The sequence below is a fragment of the Megalopta genalis genome, chromosome 5 (genome assembly GCF_051020955.1).
Source record: "Megalopta genalis isolate 19385.01 chromosome 5, iyMegGena1_principal, whole genome shotgun sequence".
Lineage (NCBI taxonomy): Eukaryota > Metazoa > Arthropoda > Insecta > Hymenoptera > Halictidae > Megalopta > Megalopta genalis.
Window position 1 is genome coordinate 21,197,612 of NC_135017.1, and position 14,278 is coordinate 21,211,889.

The window sequence follows — 14,278 nt, forward strand, 5'->3', positions numbered from 1 at the left end:
GATAGCTGAAAGTGTCTAGTTTAAGACAGGGTAGATTAGATCGCAATGGAACTATGAGGTTGTTTTGAGAAATTGAAAGGTGTCGACCTTTGACATCGTGGGGCTTGCAAGATTTAGGAGGAAAAGTTCTGATGGATTTTGAGATATATTGCCGTGGAGATATTTCTGTGAAAATTAGCTCGAATGATAGCTGAAAGTATCTAGTTTAAGACAGGGTAGATTAGATCGCAATGGAACTATGAGGTTGTTTTGAGAAATTGAAAGGTGTCGACCTTTGACATCGTGCGGCTTGCAAGATTTAAGTGGAAAAGTTCTGATGGATTTTGAGATATATTGCCGTGGAGATATTTCTGTGAAACTTAGCCCAAATAATAGCTGAAAGTGTCTACTTTAAGGTAGAGTAGATTAGATTGCAATATAACAACGAGGTCATTTTGAGAAATTGATAGATGTCGACCTTTGACATCATGGAGTTTGCAAGATTTAAAAAGAAAAGTTCCGATGGATTGTAAGACACGTTCCCATTTAGCTATTTCTGTGAAAATTAGCTCAAATGATAGCTAAAAGTGTCTACTTTAATGTAGGGTAGATTAGATTGCAATATAACAACAATATCATTTTGAGAAATTGAAAGGCGTCGACCTTTCACATCATGAGGTTTGCAAAATTTAAAAGGAAAAGTTCAGATGGATTTTAAGACACGTTCCCGTGGAGCTATTTCTGTGAAAATTAGCCCAAATGAAAGCTGGAAGTGTCTATTTTAAGACAGGATAAATTAAATCGCAGTAGAACGACGAGACCGTTTTGAAAATTTAAAAGGAGTCGACGTCTAGATTAGGCTGAAATTGTGTAATAAGACCCTTCGCGTCATCGACTGTGCGGCACTACATTTTATCACAAGAAAACTGTGAAAGCATTTATTTCACAACCCAGTTGTTCAAATGACCGGGTAGAACCATATAATACGAGCCAGCTGATTATTCACGTCACTTGCAACTTTGCGTTCTAATGACTGCAGTTCGCGTTCGATTAAGTAGATTCAGTCACAAAACGTCCGTTCACAAAACCGATCATTGAAAATTACGATCGTATAAATGGAGTTCAGACAAGTGGAGTTCTATCGTCACAGGACTCCGGAATTGAAAACAGTGGAATGATTGAAACAGTTTGACGCGTTATCCACCGGCGGCTTTTTACAATAATAGTCCTCTAAAGATCGAAGATGATAAAAATAAATGGAAGTTCGTTAAAAAGTGTCTCGAAAGCGACTTCATTCGCGCTTCAATAAATCATTTAGACGAGCTTTATTTTGCGTAAAAGTGCACAGTCTACTCTTCTAAGACACCGCTGTGTTTTTGCAACAAATGCAGACCGCTTTTATTTGTATGATCAGAATAGCAACAAATAGACTGTGGATTCTTATTCAGAAAATGTTCGAATTGTTCTCGACGAAGACTGCAGTTCAACGTGATTACAATATTTGCAGTTCAACAGCGATTCTAATATTTTGCATCTGTGTCCTTTTATTGTTTCTACTCGTTCGTATTTATTGTAAGCAAATTTGCAGTCTGATAATAGTGACAGCAGTTTCATTTGTCAATTATATGGAATAAAGGCGATGGACCGATAGAAAATAAACAAATCCACAGTTTCTCCGTTCCTTTTGCATCGCTCTCAATAGATTCGAATGAATGTTCGTTCAGAAAGATTTCTCTGATCTTATCGGAGAAAATTAGGTTCCTATTATCAGCAAAAGTTTGTTCCCGATTCGAGTTTGTTGTTACCTTTCCATTAAAGATTGTAGACAGAAGGAGATCGTTTACCTGAAAATAGACAAGCGAAATTAACCACGAAACATTATTTATCGACGACGTTTAGATAAGACGACGTTAACAAATTTGCAACGATAATTTAAACAAACGTTCCGCGCAGCTGTGATACAATTAAGGTAAACAGGTGTCTGGTGACTCGTGGGCGCAAATGTGTTTCTTTTTAACCGCTGCGAAGATTATCGACTGAGATTTCGAGTTCAAATTAAAATTGAACGCTGAAATAAATCTTATAATTAAAGATTCGCAGAGCAACAGCGTTTATCAACCCTTCGCACTCGAGCTGCGACTCCGAGGAGCAGTTAAAAATTGTTGTGCCGCGTCTCAAAATAATTTGATCGATCAAATTTGTTTATATTTAAAGGGCTGTTGAAAGCGTAGCTATTTCATGCGCTATAGGTGTAAATGGAATAAAATCGTATAAAATGGAAAAACCGTGGGTCGGAAAAATTATTTTAAATTCTGCCATGATTCTCGGCTTCGAGCGCAAAGGGTTGAAATAAATTAGAAATAAAATTGTCACCGCGATGTAGCCGTGTAACTCTTCTCGAGGACGATTACAAGATACTCGTCTTATTTCGATCGGACCGTAATTATGTACGAGCGTTAATATCGCTCTCCAGGTTGTTCCGACGGTGTTATTGTTGCGTTTTCAACATCTTCGGTGCCGTGGTGTCTCTGAAAAGTTGTCGGCCCCGTAATAAACGAGCGGCGATGATGCTGTTTTAAATGACGAGTTCGCCGCGCGTGAACGGTGTGTGTGCTCGACTCGACATCTATAGGCTCGTTATCATACTTAATTGCAATAGGACATCATATTTCAGATTGCCTGTGCGCTTTAATAGACTCCGTTCGCGGATAAATCACTTCTAAACAATTTTATCGCGCTTGCACGTACGTTTATTGCGAAGCTGATTTTCGTACGCAGACGCTCGAAAATGTACGATCGACGTTACTGTGCCGCGATTAGTACCTGTCACGATTCCGTAATTAAATAATCGCGTTCAATGCAATTTCTTTAATCACGTCGCTGCACGATTTTTATTACAATAACACAATAGTGACGCTTCAACGGTGTTTTTTGTAACAATGTAACCATTTGAATTTCGAATGTAAGCGCTTTAAGTGATCAGAAAAATCCGGAAAAGTTTGTTCGAATATCTAAACACAATTTCAAGGCGTAATTTTGAATCGACGCTTCATTTAATACGACATCGAAGTCAATTTAATAATCATTTACGTCTTGTTTACGTTCTAACGAAGATTTCCTCCTGCCGACGGTATTGTCTGCACGCGTGCCACACGGCAATTTCTATTTTATCCACGAATTTCGGACGAACTTTCGTGGAAATTATAAATATTCGACGCGCGTATTCGCCAGCAGATTCCCGTCGTTGTTTCTCTTATAGTTATTTAATCAATCAAAGCTTCCACGGACAAAGGGGAAAGCCGTCGAATGGTCCAGCATTATTAAAAAATAAAATCGTGCAGATTTTCGTTTGTCAGAATTTAAAGCATTGTACTGGATATTGCTCGAAATATTCTGCTTTATTTTCTGCAGCATTGAATTAACACGTTCGGTGTCGCGTCGGTGACATTAACACATGGCCGACATCAATGCAACGTTCAATTACGCTCATAAATTTGCTTCTGATCGTGATATATTCGAATAGATTGAATTTCACTAGAATTTTAAAATTTATAAAATTACAACTTCTAGTTTTGCTTCCACAAATACATATATTATTCATTTTTATTGCAAATCCGTGAAATCCGCGGTCTTGTTATTATAGACTCGAAGTGACATTTACATTTTTCCTGATATTTAAATAAAGATAAACAAAATATATATAGATTGAATTTCGCTAGAATTTTAAAATTTATAAAATTACAACTTCTAGTTTTGCTTCCACAAATACATATATTATTCATTTTTATTGCAAATCCGTGAAATCCGCGGTCTTGTTATTATAGACTCGAAGTGACATTTACATTTTTGCTGATATTTAAATAAAGATAAATAAAATATATATAGATTGCATTTCGCTAGAATTTTAAAATTTATAAAATTACAACTTCTAGTTTTACTTCCACAAATACATATATTATTCATTTTTATTGCAAATCCGTGAAATCCGCGGTCTTGTTATTATAGACTCGAAGTGACATTTACATTTTTCCTGATATTTAAATAAAGATAAACAAAATATATATAGATTGAATTTCGCTAGAATTTTAAAATTTATAAAATTACAACTTCTAGTTTTGCTTCCACAAATGTATATAAATTCTATAAATTTTAAAATTCTAGTGAAATTCGATCTATATATATTTTATTTATCTTTATTTAAATATCAGCAAAAATGTATATGTCACTTCGAGTCTATAATAACCAGACCGCGGATTTTATAGATTTGCAATGAAAATGAATAATTGAAATTTAGAACAACGAAGCTGTTGAAAGAGCATTCAGGATTATTATTTAGCATTATCTAACGCCTGTGCATTATTTTTAGCTCACTGAGATTACGAAAGAAAGAAATTTCTATTTGCCCCATCTCTGTCGCGATCGACGTGGATCGTTTTTTATTTTGCACAAATATCCGCGGTCTTGCAATCCTTTGTTCTCGGTATTGTCGAGAACCGTCGAATTTCGAAGGAACTTCGTAGCACGCCGGCGAGAAGTCATTCGGCGCGCGGTGGCTGTCGTGTGGTTCTTTTAGAGGCGGGTCGTCCTCAAACGCGAGCAGCTTGTAATCTCGGGACGAGACAAGCCCGCGCGATACACGAGCCGTATGACAGCACCTAACGTTATGAATAACGTGTCGGGAACGGGATCCTGACGAGCCGTTGACGTCTAAATTTCGTAGGATCGCGCTGGCGCGCCCGTTTCTCTCGTCGTTCAGTCGCCTTTCAATGGCCAACGGACGTGTTTGCCCGCGTAATCGGAACCCTCGATCCTCAAGGACGACTGTATTTCCCGTCGATCGAGTTCTTTTTTTCGACCGGGAACATCGATTCCTTGAAACAATGGAGAGTTACTGCTCCGTGGGACGACGAATCGGAGAGGATCATTCGTTGTGGATTTTTATGCTTTTATAGCGGTGACAATTGAGTCGTGGTGGCGTAAGTGACGTTTTCGAAGGTTTTGATTTACTGCTTGAAATGTAAAAATGTTAAAAAGGCAAGGTTTTGCTATTTTTATTGTAATTATATTTTACCCAGATTTTTCGCCATTTTTATTGCGATTGGATTTCGGTTAAATTGTTTGCTATTTTTATCGTAATCAAATTTTAGCTAGATTTTTCGACATATTTATTGCGATTAGATTTTAGTCGGAGCTTTTGCCAATTTTATTGCAATTAGAAATGGCTAACTACCGTGTATAACGACCGAAAGAAAAATAATGAAGACATTAGGAGAATTTAAGGAGCTATTTTCAACTAATTTGAACTATTAATCTGGCAGAAATAATTTGTGCATGACGAGAGGAATAAATTATAAAGTGTAAATTATTACTGTAATTATTACTGTGAATTAACCTAACCCTAAAGTATCCTAACAATAAATTCGGTTAGTATAAAATGCAGTATAAAATGTGTGTAAATTATTTTGCGATTTAATTAAAATTGTTTACGAGTGTCGATAATGTATTAATTTCAGCTTAATACAGTTATTGGAGAAAACAAAGAGATTTCTACTTTATTTCTGTTTCTTGCAATCAATATGAAACAGTTTTATTTTGCATAACAATCGTTCGTACTACTCTTATCAGTTCACAAATTGCAACGTAAACAAAATATTTGCGTCTTTTCGCTAACTTCGACTTGGGCATAGCGATACGAAAATATACGAAAATATACAAAAATATACGAAAGATATTTTCGAGCAAAATTTGACGAAGGCGCGACAAAAATGTTGATTTCGACGCGTTAATGTTTCCCCGTCGAATTCACCGAATTCCTTATAGTTCAGTCGCCCTAATGCCGTCGTTTTGACATCCATGCCACGACGAAAGATCGAGGACGTCAGAAGCGTTCCGATCTCGTTGGACAAGTCCCGCGCCGGGATTATGACACCCCGCGAGTATTTGTTCCGATATTCGAACCGCCCTGAGCGCTGCGTATAAATCGCCGAGTGCTAGATTCGAATTAGCGGAGTTTGTTTCGAAACTGGAGGAACTAGTTTGTCTCGTTCGCGTACGCGGCTCGAAACGTTCGGCCGATCCGCGTGGCTGTCGGATGATGCGAAAACTTTCCTGTCAAAACGTTTCTCTGCAACGCTGGTCGTATATTAAGTTGATCACCTTCGATTGTATTGGCACGTTCGAATTTTCGTCACGAGTCGAATATTACTTTCCACGGTAGAGATCGTGGAAAAGCCATCGACGTTCGTCTTGCTGCTATATTTATTTTCATTTTTATTTTTAAAATTAATAATAAATAATTTTCTGTCTTGATATGTAACAATTGAGCAAATTTCAGATGAAACCAAATATAGGACAATAAACTCTAATAAGTGCTCTAATAAGGACGATAAAGAATTGCAAAATTGTATACGATCGTACTATTATGATATAAAGTGTTATATTAATGTATATATACATATATATAATTGAACTAAGCTATGAAATTAAGTAATTGAATCAAATTGTAAAATTAAGTAATTTTGAACTGATCTGTAAAATTAGGTAATTGGACTGAACTGTAAAATTAAGTAGTTGATCTAAACTGTAAATTTAAATCATTGAACCAAACTGTAAAATTAAGTAAATGAGCTAAGCTGTAAAATTAAATAATTGTGTGAAATTGTAAAATTAAGTAATTGAGCTAAGCTGTAAAATTAAGTAATTGAACTAAACTGTACAATTAAGTAATTGATTTAAACTGTAAAATTAATTGATTAAACCAAACTGTAAAATTAAGAAATTGAGCTAAGCTGTAAAATTAAATAATTGTACGAAGCTGTAAAATAATTTAATCGAACCAAATTGTAAAATTAAGAAATTGAGCTAAGCAGTAAAATTAAATAATCGTGCTGAACTATATATATATATATATATATAAAATTAAATAATTCTACTAAACCGTAAATTGAAGTAATTGATCTAACAGACGAAATAAAATAATTGTACTGAACTGTAAAATTCAGTAATTGAACTAAACTGTTTCCCACATCAATTATGCTTTGGCGTTGATTCGACCACATATTTTACTTTCCACAAATTACTTGAAATCTGATTTCTAACGTATTTACAACCTCGGTTCTCTTTACAAGCCGCGAAACGTTCCAAGAGAATAGAGTACGCTACTTTCTTTAATCGTCTACCAGCCGGGAAGAGCTACCTTGTTGCTAGAACATGTTTACAAACAACATTCGAGATGTTTCACTTAACGCATAGTCCGCGAATTCCTGCTTTTAGCTGCACGTTCTGAAATAGTTTGGCTCGCGGGGGACCGAGAGAGAGAGAGAGAGAGAGAGAGAGAGAATTTCTGCGAGTTCCATCGTATGGATTCTCGGCGCATCATTTTAATATGTCCACTGCCAGGACTACCGTACTCCTTGCCCTCCCATGAACTCATCCGTTCACCATGGGGTATCCAATACCGTTTTTCATATTATTCCCGCACCGGACACTTTTTATCCCTTTCATTTTCGTCCTTCCTTTCTTTTTCGCCCTCCCTTTCCTTTTGCGTTTTCGCGACACCGCGTTGCCGTTTAATGATTTACACGTAACTCCGTTCAAAATTGTTATTAATCGCTTAAATACCGCGGATCTCGTTGGAAATTCCTGTTTCTCGAAAACGCTTCACGAAAATCGAAATCGGTAGAAAACGTTGCGCAATCGATCAGAAAATCGCTCGACGCGAAAGTGTCACAGAAACGAGGCCTCGCGAATTTTTATAAATTTCCTCGCATTTTACGGATCTCCGCGTGCCATAAATGCATAAAAGGCAGTCCGACGTTCTTTTAAATGTCTCCGACAATTTTTTAAGACTTTCCTACGAATTTTAATATCTCGAAAATCGCTTAAAAGTGTTGTTTATGCTTACAGCAATATTTGCTGCTTCTAATAATTCAATTGAAACAGTAAAACCGATTATCGATAACAAACGTCGAAAATTCTGCATAGCAAAGCAGAAGCGACGTTCACTATTTATCGATGAATCGCATAGAGACGCGTGACAGGCCAGTTTGCGTCCAGCAGTAATCGCTAATTAATTGTAAAATGAAACTGGTCGCGAGAGTAGCAGATGTATCAATCTCGGTGACTAATTGTTGTACACGATCTCCGCTGGAAATTTCAGGGCACGTCCGATCGACGGTCTAGATTTACCAGCATGTAATACTTCGTCATATGTTTTCGTTACTATGTACAACACACAGATTAGATCCCAGGGATATCCATGTAAAAACGTTCGACCGTGCGTTTCATGCGTTCGCGGGGCTCGCACGGAGAGCGACGCGCACAATAAACGCTGCTTTAATCGAGGCAAATTAAACAATATATTTCATTTTTACCACGATCGCCTTCCTAATTGACGAAGTTAGTACTTTCGCGATCCGTCTCGCGGTTGGTAATCTGCGAAACCGCGAGCTTGCACGAGCATCCGTGGTGCAATAACACCGAGGAGATAACGTTTCGCATTAATGTCGAGCTGCGTGCTCCTTCATTTAAATTCCATAATTAAGCGCAGTCGACGATTACGATCCGAAAAAGGATTCGTATTCGTTAGAAACGCGTTTCTCGGTGGAAAGAACCGCCCGGAACTGCTCTGTGCGCGAGCGCGTTCGAAAGAGGAACCGCGCGCGATGCGTTCGCGAGACCGAATGCACGTCTCTCGGGAGACTCGCTGTTCGAAAACAGAAAACCGATTCCCGTGCAAACGCCGTCGCGGAACGGAATTTCTCTCGAATTCCCGTGCAATAGATTTTCCTAATCATTCCGTTCATTGTTTGCCCAAATACGCCGCGGCGGCGTTACGTCTCACTGAGACGCGCGAATTGCCGTTCCATCGTGCGCGCCGGCAATTTGTTCCGCGGATATCTGCCGGCCGTTCAACCGTGACAATAAAAATCGCCGTCGTGGATCGCGGCAGCCTTAATGAATCCTTCATTTGACCATACACGGTTATTGCTCCGCCGTTACGGCGAACCGCGCGGCTTCCTCGCGACTCCGCCGATTACTCATCCGAGCGAAATCCGAATGGACGGTGTACAGGTGTACCAGCTTCTGATTTATTCAAATTCTATACACCTCGATTGTCGATCACGCGTGTCGCTTTATAACGATACCAACGCTCTGTGATTTTTATCGCGATTCGATTTTGGGTTGATTTTTTTGCCATTTTTATTGTAATTGGATTTTAGGCTTTTTTGATAGTTTTTATGGAGTTAGATTTTAGGTGGATTATTCATCGCCCGGTTTATTGTAATTAGATTTTAGTTGGAACTTTTGCTATTTTTATTGTAATTAGGTTTCGGTTGAAGTTTTTGCTATTTTTATTGTAATTAGATTTTAGCTAGATTTTTTGCTATTTTTATCGTAATTAGATTTTAGCCAGATTTTTCGCCGTTTTTATCGTAATTGGATTTTAGTTGGACTTTTGTTACTTTTATTGCAATTAGGTTTTCGTTAAATTGTTTGCTATTTTTATTGTAATTAGATTTTAGCTAGATTTCTTGCCATTTTTATCGTAATTAGATTTTAGCTAGATTTTTCGCCGTTTTTATCGTAATTGGATTTTAGTTGGAGCTTTTGCTATTTTTATTGTAATTAGGTTTTGGTTAAATTGTTTGCTATTTTTATTCTAATTAGATTTTAGCTAGATTTTTCGCCTTTTTCATTGCAATTAGATTTTAGTTGGAGCTTTTGCTATTTCTATTGTAATTAAATATGGTCACGTACTACATATAACAAACGAAATAAAAATAATAAAGGTATTAGGAGAATTTAAGGATCTTACGCTGTTTTTAACTAATTCGAACTATCAACCTGGCAAAAAATAAAATAACAAAGTGACAAAGTTGCATTTAATGATAACAATATATGAATACCCATGTACATTCGATATCTCTTTATTAAATTAATATAATCCAATAGCATAATTAAATTAATATAATCACGAGAAGAAGATGCGAAAAACAAGAATGTCTTTGTTCAACCCTTATCCTGTACAATTAACGTAACTGTGTAACTATGTAAAATAACTGTATGCAAAATAAAAATCGATGTCAAAAATTAACGAATCGAACAAAGAAATTCGTTTCTTCTTAAAATCATTATAATAAATCTCCAGTGATACGATAACATTGAAGAATCGCCTAAACGTTTTCGCTATTATTCATTCGATCTACCCAATTATTATCCCAACTGCGTAAACTCCGCAGTCTCTTCGAAACAATGCAAAACAAGACATTTCACGAATCTCTTTCTAAATTTGTTTCCAAAGCCCGTACCGAAAGAGCTGTCCGCGTATCGGTCGAAAGTCGATAGCCGGTGTCGCGCGCGGTTAATAAACGAAGAAAAAACAAGCGAAAAGAACAGGTCTAGAACCTCGGCAAAACACGGCTAATGACAACGTCGAGTCCGAACGTCGTGGCGCGAACAAGAGAAGCAAAACACGGCAACGATGATCGGCCGTTATCGGCGTCGGCGTGGCAGGATCAACGCGTTATCGAGCCTGCCGGCTGCGACTGCATCGTCGAAATCCCGATACCGCGTCCGCGGCAGAGCGATAAATAATAAGTAACGGCCGGCATTACTTAGCCGACATTGAGAGGAATGTCGGAACGACGATGAGGTATCACGCTGCTTACCTACTTAAACTGTTTATCATGCGGTAAATTATACGAGCCGAGAATATGCTAATGAGAGGCCGGCAGATCTAACTGCATCTAAACGACGTAGATCGCTGATACGGTGAGGACTAGTGAAGAGAAATTTCTGAACGCATCGCCGCGAGACCACGGCCAAGAAGACCGCCGCCACCGGGCGGCAGCGTTGGACATCCTCCAGAAAGAAGGCGCGCATCGCGTTCCGACGACCGGGAGCACAAATCACTTTCGGTACCCTCGGCCGGGTGCGCGCGCGTCGCGGCGACACCCTTGCCACTTCGGGGGATGGGCCTGCGTTACCCCCTCGGCTATGGTGTCCGTTCGTGCGTCCTATGCGATTCGCGCAGGACGGTACGGCTATTTCGCTCGCGTTGTCGCTCGGCTTGGAAAATGGACAATTCGGGAAGAGGAGATACGATTATTTCAGTCTGAACAATTGTATAAAAACAAGGCTCGAATTCGGGAATACGAAAAGAAGAATTGAATTGAGGTTATTAGTTTCAACCTGAAGTTTACGGTGATTTAAAATACTTGATGCTTTTTCACGGAGCACGTGATATGTTCTCACTGTTTTAATGACTGTATTTTATTTAGAAGTTGCAGTTTTTAAAAGAAAAACATTTGAACAAGTGTCCCAAAAATGTGAAATTGATGGATAATTGGTTAAATGTAAATTCTTCACAATTGTCCCTCGGCTTGTAAACGAAAATGGATAATTTGGGAAGAGGTGGTACGATTATTCGAAACTCGCGACTCGCTTTTATAGTCGCCGATTATTAAAAACCATAAAATCGAGCCATGAATCGAGCCTTATTGCTAGATAACTTTATATAAATATTTTGCTCTTAAGACAGTATATGCATAGCATATAGCATATTATGCATCGCATAAAATAATAATAATATATATATAGTAAATAATAATAATAATAATAATAATAATAATATATATATAATATATACAGTGGAAAAAGTAAAAAGTATTCGTACACCCTTCAAAATAATTGAATAATAGCTGAAAATTATAATAGCTTCAAAATTAGCTGAATAACAGAATAATTTTCTTATAATTGCGTCAAGCGGTTTAAATATTCTCCTCGGATATTCGATCGACTATTTTACTAGACAGTGGCTAAAAAGTTATTTTCGAAAATTGCAATTTAATTGCAATAATTGCAATAATAACTATTAGCATGCTAAACGAATCAAAATAATGCTGTTTTTTTTCAACTTCTCTTATCCGAGCCTGTCACAACTTTTCATCTCTGTTCCTCGACATCGTAACGACCAAAGCTCCCACAAAAAAATGCTCCAAAGAAAGATCACTCCTTTCGTTCACGTAGAATTCGACTCTGAGATGCAAAAGCGTATCGTTCGATTTCAGAAAAAGGAAAAGAGGAGAAGAAAAAAAATAGCACGCCGCTAGACCGCGTGCCGGTGAAAAAAACCCGGGAAAAGTGTAACGGGGCCAGCGGTGTCTGCGAAGGTATGAGAGTAGCTGGACGCGTCTCCGGGTTCGTGGCAATAAAGCACGCTCGTGTGTAGCCTCGCATCGGCGTGAGAAAACGGCTCGGGGATTTTTAACGCGGCGTTGTAAGCCGTCGGTGCGTATAGAAGTTCGCGCATACAGGCCATGGAGAGCTGCGGCGGCGGCGGTGGTGGCGTGGAGGAGCAAGGTGGGTCCCGCGGCAGGCAGGCAGGAAGGAAGAAGAAAAACGAGGGGTTGAGAGAGTAGGACGAGAAACGAGCGTGGAGGAGAAAGACGAAATCGAGCTCGGTCGCGCGAGCGCGAGCGCGAGCGTATATTAGCCGGCACGGCGAAAAACGCGAGGCTATTAATTCAGAGCCGGTGGACACCGGTCAGCGCCGGCAAAGGAACAAAATGAGCGCCCTTGGGTCAGGCCCTAAATAAAACGAAGGAAGGGAACGTTTAAATAAAAGTAAACTCGTGTCGCCGTGGCCCGGCCCGGCCCGGCCCGTACCCGGCCCGACGCGACGCACAGTGGTCCGGCCGGCGGAGCGGCGATCCGTGGCCGAAATTATTTCAGCGTTGCTTCAAGCTTCGAGGTTAGAGTGCAATAGGTCGTCGAATTCGTCTCGACGCCGCCAAGAATATTATGGAATCAAAAATATGCATCAGCGTTCGAATGATCGAGGTGATCAGCATTTTCTTTTATAAACAAAAGGCTTGGCTCTGCAAGTTTTTATATTCGGATTTGTAGAAATTGAAGATTGAACAACTTTTGTTGGAAACGTCTCTTTCGCGAGATCATCGGAAATATCCGAAAAGTTATGCTTTGTTTCGGAACTGAATTAGAGCGTTGAGCGTTGAGCGGCGAGGGGTGTGCGGGGGTGCACTTGAAATTTGGAAGCCGTTAACGAGAATTGAATCAGCTTTCGTATGAAATGAATCTCATTTGAACAACTTTCAACGGTTTGTCGGCAAGTCCTATTAAAGTTTTAATTGTTGCATGCATTGCAATATTTATACTATAATAAAAAATGGATATATAAATAATGGATGTAAATGGATATGAATAACTAAATAACACCGACCTAGCAACATAATAAAAATAATATAAAATGTACATATTGCTACTCTATAGTAATTAATTTAACAAAATTACCTCCTTCATCCTTTTGTATTTTATTACCTGATTTTCATAACGCGTTGCGTCTTATCTGTCTTATCTTGTCCGAATCAATTAATATCGCAGATTCGAAAGGTGTGCAGTGTTGTGAACCCGTTCGAAAGAGCAATCGTTCGAAACGCGAACGTTGCGAAATTGATTTTCGGCCATGAATCGCCGCTCCGCCGGGTCGCTGTGCGTCGGGCCCGCTCGGGCCCGACACTCGCGCCGCGTCCCGAACTTCCCCGTGCGAGAAACGAAAGGGGTCTCTACGCCGGGAGAAAAGTTGGCCGGAGGTGAAGATCGCGGCCCGGACTCCCTCGCGAAACCTGTCCGAGGACCGAGATCGACCTTGCCGCGCCCGCGATTGCGAGCTTTAACGCTCTCCTCCGTTATCCGACGATCGTCGAGAATGCGACCGACTCGGGGGAGCAGCAACGAGAGACGCGTTTTTTCGGCTCCCTCTTGGCCTATAACGGTGCTTACACACCGCCGGGATCCTCCGTCCGGCTAGAATGTTTGATTCCGGATAACGAGCTTGTGGACACGGGGTTGATTCGTCTCTCTCTCTCTCTTTCCCCCTCTCGCTCCCCCTCGCCTTCTCTTTCCCACTCATCCTCTCTGTCTTTCTCTACGTCAGGTTGTTCCTGATGACGGGAATCGGTGGTTCGGGACCGTTCTACGGGATGTTAAAGAGGCGATGATGCGAGGCGTCCGGTTACCTAGCCAACGTAAGCTGATACAGCTCGGGTGCAGACGTTTTTTCGACACCGGGTATGCGACACCACTACCACGATGTATACGAAGGTGTTCCGTGGGACTTCTAATGTGACAGGGTTCTACGGGACCTACGGGAACGTGTGTGCATCAGCGGGGCGTTATTGAATTGTTTCTGGGTTCTATTAGGTTCGAGGTACGCTGCTCGGGTCATGTTGATCCGGTGTCATGTAACCTTTTAATAGATTCGATTCGGAACGTGGAT

General features: G+C 39.8%; 1 protein-coding gene across 2 annotated transcripts in view; it reads left to right on the top strand.

The window, feature by feature from the left end:
* The window catches only part of vg (transcription factor vestigial), a 162,177-nt gene that overhangs the window by 1,798 nt on the left and 146,101 nt on the right, over positions 1-14,278 (top strand). The gene's annotated exons all lie outside the window — the stretch shown is intronic.